Below are 7,388 nucleotides of genomic sequence, written 5' to 3' on the forward strand. Positions count from 1 at the left end.
CGGATACAGGCACGTTGTTGAGAGGGATTGCAGAGGAGCCAGTGTGAAGGGGAGATCGTGGAGCAGACTGAGAAGGGAAGTGTGCCCCAGCACCAAAACTAAGGCTGATAAGGACTGCAAAGTTTCAGTCCAAATCTGTAGGGGACAGCAAATCCGATCCAAGGAGATAAAGTCCAAAGTTCACTGTGTAGGGAGACAGAGGGGACAGGTGCTGCTAGGTAGCTTATGTGGCCAGCTGACAAGGGAAATCAATGGTGCATGTCCCAGTATCCCCTAGAAACACCAAGACTCAGAAACTTATAACTGCCAGGGTGTTGTTGAGAATTAACTATATATCAGCTTCCAGCTTTATATCACAGGAATTCCTCCATCTTCCTTTCCAGGGACCTTGGAGGCTGCATGTCCCAATGGCCCTTGAGGAACGAGGGGCCGGCGAGGCCGGAGCAGTGGGCTTGTGCCTCAGGCTGGCTGCCTGCCCAGCGTGAGGCTGGGTGGGATGTGAGCTCAGGCGGTGCCCAGCCTGCCTGCAGTGAGCCTCCTGCTGCTCTCCCTGACCCTCTCTGCTTGTGTGCTTTGCAGGAGCGCTCACTGACAGGGTACCTTGCATGGAGAAAGGGAGCAGAGCAAACCACGTCACTCCACCGAATGACACCAGCTGGTCCGCTCACCACCCCCTCTGGCTGAAAGTCCAGCAAAGCAAGCAGCTTCCTGGCATGAAGCCCCAAGGAAGTCTCGGTCCCACGGGTGCCTTTGACCCAGAAGACAGCACATCATAGATCCACACAGTGTGCTCAGCATTCCTGCGACCACCCCTCTTCTCCTCTCGGAACGCTTTTTCCTCTTCGTTTCTTGCTGGGGGGGATTTTTCACCCAGGTTTCAAAAACCACATGGACCAACATAGGTACTTTTCCCTCACTGACTTCGAAGTTCAGATATTTGAGACTGGACAATGATACGGATGTTTTTTTTAATATTTTTTTTTCCTTTGAAAAACTGCTGTGGTTTTGCTGCTACACTAAGAATCGTGATTTGCATTGTATGGTTTTGGACCTATTCAAGTTTTGATGGGGGAAAGGGGTAATACTGGAGTAGCAACGCTTCAGAATCATCTCTGTCCTACCCATGATGCACTTTTAAATGAAGAGTTAGAATATTTTATTGGCTAATATACTTTCCTTGTTATTTTTACAAAGGCCACCTTTATCCTTTCTAATGCCATATTTTCAGTGTTACACTTTTATGGCTTTTAATTTTTGATTTGACAGATGTAAGAAGCAGCATGAATAGTTTATACTGTGGTTTTTCAGAGACTGAATGCCAAGAGAACTCAGTAAATGTTTATTCTTCTCAGCTTTCTCTTTAAATTCCCCTAAATAGCGCCCCATTTGGGAACAGAGCAAGAGTGTTGAACTAAAGACCAAAATTCCCTCAAGGTGTAAAATAATCTGAGGGGAATATTTGCTGGGCGTCACGAAAGACTTGGATGAAATTTCAACCCTGATGGTTTTCAGTGATCCAGGAAGGCAGTGAGACAATCTCTCCATATGCATAGCCCTTTCATGATAATTAGAATGGTATGGACAAACCAATGAAAACAAGGGTAAAGTGAGAAAGATCCCCCATGATTCTGTTTCACTGTTTGCTTTCTCCTGTCATGGTTAAGAGAAATGTGCAATTTGATCCTCAATCAGTGGGTGGAGGATAACAGGGTAGAATTTACTTGTGTGCACTTGTACAGTTGTAGCCAAGAGTCCAAAAGTACACTAGAGCATGTTATACTGGCACTGAATTGGTAAGAGAGTTGTGGAGTATCCCATTCTGACAAATAAAAAAGAAAAAAAAAAAAAGAAAAGAAAAAAAATACAAAAACCCTTAAAAACCCCACAAAAAATCAAAAAGAAAGAAAAAAACTTAAAAAAAAAATCAGATCACCTTGTGATTCAGTGTAACTGTTTACTAACTCGAATAAAGCAATTGTTCACTCTTGAGTGTTCAGAGTACACCTTTTCTATAAGGCTGCTGCGGGGAAGAGAGGAGCAGTTTGCAGGAGCAGAGTCTCTGTGTCAGCGGTGTTGGGAGCAGGGCAGCAGAGTCATTTGAACCAGAGCCTTGTAGTGATGGTGCACTATGAGCACTATGTATATACTGTATTTCTATATTTTCCTTTGTACAGATTCACTTAAGTCAAGCTACTGTTTTACAGGTGCTCCTTATTTATTAGAGCTGTGAAAGCTTGGAAATCACACCGGGCGAGTAAGCTCGCTTTTTAAAAAAAACAAACAAACAAATGAAAAAAAAAAAAAACCTGAGTCTAGGGAGAGAGCTCAAAGACATTTTGATGAAACATCTTCAAGAGAGCAAGAATCTGAAGCACCCTCAGCGTGCTCTGCTTTCCTTTCGGTCTTGCAACGCTTTTCTCTCTCCCTGACTGGTGTCAGATTTATTAAAACAAAATAAATCTCCAAGGAAAAAAATGCACTTCAATGTGCTGTTGTTTTCTTTTTCTTTTTTTTTTTTTTTTTTCCCTCTTTGTGCATGCAGTTATTCATTCCTATACCTGCCTGGTCACAGACAAGAAGACCCCTGAGTCTGAAGCCACAGAAAAATATGTGTAAGTTGTTCTTGAAAGATGTATCTATCTCCCTTCCTTCTTCATGCCTCCCTTGACACTTCTCAGTTTCTGCAGTGTTTAAGGCATGGGGAGAAAAAACCCTGCACTTAGCACAGTGCAGATTTAGGTCCTGATGTTGGAGAAGGTCCCTGAATAGATGCAGTGGCTGCAGCTTCATTGATTTTGAGAGGATCTGTGCAAGCACACTTTTCTCATGCTGCCTCTGGGGCAGTGTACAGGCAGTATTCTGCCTGCCTTTTGTGGGGATGGGGCTTTTCTGTGCATGAACTCCCCCTGAAATCAGAGGTTCTTCAAAGGACCAAACTCCTCCCAAGTGCCCCCAAACCTCTGCCACAGCTATCTCACACAACAGCGTTTGCTTCCCAGCTCTTGGCCAGCGCTGCTGATGGAGGGCTTGGAAATGTCCGGTGAGCTCTGAAACTATTTGACTGATTTCATTAACCAGCCATGTAAGGTAAACAACAACAGCCTAAGCATGCCTGCTTGGAAGGGCATGTAGAGTAAAGCTTGTCTCCCTAGTAAACAGCTTGCTGCATCTCTATTTATTCATCTGAACTTGGCTGTAAAACGAAGGCCGTGTGTATTGATTTTGCTTTTGTCAGTGGTCCAGAATTGTTAGCACACATTTTCACTCTTCTGAAAAACAACAGACTCTTTAGAGAAATCTTTCTCTCTGGTGAACTGGTTTTCTTTTCCAGAAATGGAATCAGCTTGTCAAAAATCATCAGGACAGCAGAGGTAGAGAAAGTGATCTAGGCTAGAGCTGGCTTCACATTTCCAGTGAACACAAACTTCCCTTAGCTTTCCTGAGAATTTGCTCACCTTATATGTTCTTAACATCTTACCCCAAAATTCAGAATGTGAACAACTGCTTTGAACAGCTGAATCAGTTCATTGTTTGCTATTGAAAAAATATCTCCAGCTGCATATATGGGGAGAAATATCCAAGTATACATAAACCTTGAGGAAAATGCAGACCAAATGGTACAATACATTATTCAAGAGAAACCTGCTTTATTTCTGAGGCCAAATCCATCCCTCGTAGGATGCCAACAAAATGAATGGAATTACACAAAGGATGTAGAGGTCCTTTGCAATTAACGGGAACCCAGCAAACACTTGCAGATCGGTGCTCTCCTGCTGCTGACATTATTTATTGAGCACTAAGACCTAACAGCCAAGCCGAGCTCTTTCCTGGGGAACTTGCCATCAAGGAGCCAGACAAAGAAAATCCTGTGCACTGGGAGATACAGAGGAAGGTCCCTGCGTGCAGCAGCCATGGCTCCAGCTCTTACATGCGGGTTTGGGATGCGGAGACTGTCTCCATCAGCAGGGCGAGGCGGTTTTGCCTCGGGTCTCAGAGCAGCTGGCCGTGCGTGCATCCCTTCACACTGCTCGGGCAGAGGGGGAGTTTGCTGTGATCAAGCTGCATGGGCCCTTCTGCTAGCACTGAATTCTTGCTGTCAGCGAGAATTTTGCCCTTGTGATAAAAGGGGGTCTTCATACTGCAAGCACTCTGCATTAATTTCCTCCTCTGTTGTCTTAGATGATTTTGAGAGCTTTATTTTTTTCAGAACTACCACACATGACAGTTTTTTGAGTGGCCCGATTCTGTGAATAAGGATGTCCCTCAAAATGAAAACAATTTGTGCTTTTCCGTGCTAAATTGTAGAAGTAAATTTGCTTTGTTCAAATAAATGCTGTGAGCCAAATCTGCAAGGATGCTTATCCAAGTGAGATATCCCATTCTGAGGTCCATATTTGGACACTCAAATCAACACTCAGCCAAACACATGCATGAGGCATTTCAATGCCATTTGGAGTGTCCATATATAGAACTGGATGCCCAAACTTCATTGCCTTTGTTTTAAAAATAGACCTGGAATATAAAGACATCATTTAATAACAGCTATGACAAACATTCTGTGTGCAAACTGAGAGCAAATTTGCTGATGCTGGTTTAGGTTGATTCCCCTGGAATTGCTCTGGATTTACAGAGGTGTAACTCAGAAAAGAAGCAGTCTCTTAAGTTGTTTTGCCTTCCACTCTCACTGGAAGTTGACTTGATATTTGGGATCTGTGAGTAAGGAAAGGTGGTACTCAGTATCCACACATGTGTGCAGCAGAGGGAGAGAGAGCCCAGAATTGAGTTGAACCTGCTTCACACTGAACATAACAGCTGAAATATTTTTAAATAGGGAGAACATCTTTTCATAGACTTCCACGTATTTTAGTTGTCATTTATGTGGTATTGAGCAAAGAAATGCATTGCTACCTTGAGCAATACTGGGACATTTTGCACAAAACATGGGAAGCACCAGCAAAACACAGAGAGCTGTGAAAAAGCACAGCAGAACAGCAGCTTCTGGCTGTTTGCTTCCAGGGATGGTGGGAGCATGGCTCCTCAGAGGCACAATGGATACTGACTGCAGGCCACTGCAGCTCCCCCAAGGGGTGCAGGGTATCTGATACAGGGGTGCCCCTCAGCCTGACATGTTGATCAGCCAAGACCTGTTGGGACCTGAAGTTCTGTGACAATGTGAAGAATTGGCCCGGCCACAGGGAAGAAGAAGAAAATAGTAATTTAGGTCACTGACACTCTTTTTTTCTCCAAGCTGTTCCCTGGTCTCTAAATCACCTATCTGCTGGAGCAGGTGTGTCCCAGCCACTTCACTACTGCCCTACTGAAATAAGTTTTCCAAGGATACTCAAGATGCAGAGAGGCAGCCAAATGCCAAATGCCCAGGACCTTCCTTACAAATGATGCAAACATCTAAAAGTTGTGTGTCCCTACATCAGCAGTCCAGGCACTTGACTGTCACCAGTGAAGGGGCAGCCTCACCTGCTCCCTCTTGGAGCTCTGTGGCATCTGAGCAGCCCATGCTCGCTGCAGGTGGAATCCTGCCCCAGGTGGGAAGGAAAGTTTGTTAGGTTATTATTTGCTGATAAAATAGCTGAGGACGAAGATGTGTTGTGATTCTCAGCTCTAAGCAGGCCTGCTTTTGAAGGAGCTTGCTGGACCTATTCAGTAAAAGAAAAAGGCTTGAGGACGAAGGAATGCTGCCTTCTTTTCCAAAAAAGTGCTGTACTCTGGGGGCTTGCTGAGGAACCAGGAGACTCAGCCTCACTCCCCTTCCTCAGCTGAAGGAATTGAGCCCACACAGGCACATGCAAAACAAATTGTAGAGAGAGGCTGTTATCCCTTCCCATGTCCCAAGCCAGAATCGATGTGATACGACTGGCTGGTCTAGTGGGGCACAAGTTATGCCAAGAAAGGCAGGAGGGGTTCTCTTCATTTTGCAGGGAAAAGACACAAAGATGACATCCACAGTGCCAGGAAGAGGAAGCACAGTCCTCCAGTTAGTGCTTGAGGCTCTCTCCTGGAACAAGGGCATCTGCTCCTCCTCCCAAAAGGGCTTTAGAGTTGCTGCATTTACAGTGGGCCAATCCAAAGCCCACTTCTGAAGCAAAGGAAGCCTCCCCCAAGCCAGCTCCAGGAGCTCACTTCAGCGTGCTGCAGCCCCGCTGTCCTCCACGCTTCCTGGGCCCCCAGCGCAGCGGGACAGGGAGGGCAGGCAGCCAAAGAGCTCCCGGGGGCAGCAGCACTGGCAGCATCACCCAGGCAGCTTTGGAGCGGGGGAGCGTGCCAGGCTGGCAGGGCTGCCTGACACGTCTGCCCCACATGTGCTGGGCGATGCTGGCCCTTCACGTCACCTGCCCTCTCCTGGGCACCTCGGGACAGAGAGGTGCTTTCTCATTCTTGCCAAAGGAAATTAACTTACTGCATCCCAGTTGCTATCATGGTCTTTGGCATGACAGGTGTTACGTGAAATGTAGTGTTTGGGACACACACACAGAGGACTCGGGAGAGCCCGCTGTACAACTCCCAGGTATCTCCCAAAACACACGGCTGAGCAGGCGCCCGAGTGCTGAAGCACGGCTGGATGCTGGGGAAAGCTCCCTGTTGCCTGCACACCCTCACTAGAGCTCCAGCAGGATGATTTATGGGCAGGGTCAGGTAGAGGAGCTGACACAGATGGGTCAGAGAGGATGGGTGCGAGCCCACAGGCTTATTGTCAGTCGACATCCAGGGAATGAGGTGGGAAGAGGGGGGAGCATGAGTCAAATTCCTTAATAACGTGAATTATAAAATCATTTCCTGTGTTAGGGGTTAGGAAAGAGAGCACAGGACCCGGAGATCTTCCAAACAGAAAACAGCTTTTGTTAAGGCTTTTGGCCTAAGGAGTTTGAGGAGGACTGGGGGGGCGGTGGGAAGGGAAAGTGCTGGCACATTTTTGGCTGGAAGCCTCAGACAACATATTTTTTATTCTAGTCTTTATTTTTCAAAATAAAATTATGGCAAAGCAGAAACAAAGAGGGGGGAAGAGGGTGAAATTAGGAGGAACAGTACCCAAGTATATCCCGCTTCTTTCTGTCCCTGCCATTAAACACACAGGGTGTCCTTTATTATATACAGTAGCGGGATTAAGTCAGCAGCCCAAAGGCTAGGAATGCAACAAGATACTTCTATACTTATTGATCCTTTTTGGTTTTTTAGGGAGATCGTTTTCATTAAAGTTTAATTCACCTTTTCTAGCTTTTGAGTCTAACTGCCACACATTTTATCCTGCTTCTTTGTGAAATGCTAAATCCATCGGTAGGTTTTAGTTTTCCTGGTGTAACTTTTCAGAAACTGTATATCTGCATAGCAACCCCACTTCAGGCAGCTTATGTCACGGTATCACATGTCAGAAA

At 45.8% G+C, this 7,388-nt stretch overlaps 1 protein-coding gene across 4 annotated transcripts in view; it reads left to right on the forward strand.

Moving 5' to 3' along the window:
- The window catches only part of LOC121359238 (sine oculis binding protein homolog), a 113,589-nt gene extending 111,605 nt beyond the window's left edge, over positions 1-1,984 (forward strand). For all 4 annotated transcript variants that reach the window (XM_041478045.1, XM_041478047.1, XM_041478044.1 and 1 more), the window contains one exon: positions 580-1,984. The gene's annotated coding sequence lies outside the window, so the exon portion shown is untranslated. The remainder of the gene's footprint in view (positions 1-579) is intronic.
- The last annotated feature ends 5,404 nt before the right edge of the window (positions 1,985-7,388 follow it).

This window comes from Pyrgilauda ruficollis, unplaced genomic scaffold (genome assembly GCF_017590135.1).
Source record: "Pyrgilauda ruficollis isolate IOZ18807 unplaced genomic scaffold, ASM1759013v1 scaffold43, whole genome shotgun sequence".
NCBI classification, from domain to species: Eukaryota; Metazoa; Chordata; class Aves; order Passeriformes; family Passeridae; genus Pyrgilauda; species Pyrgilauda ruficollis.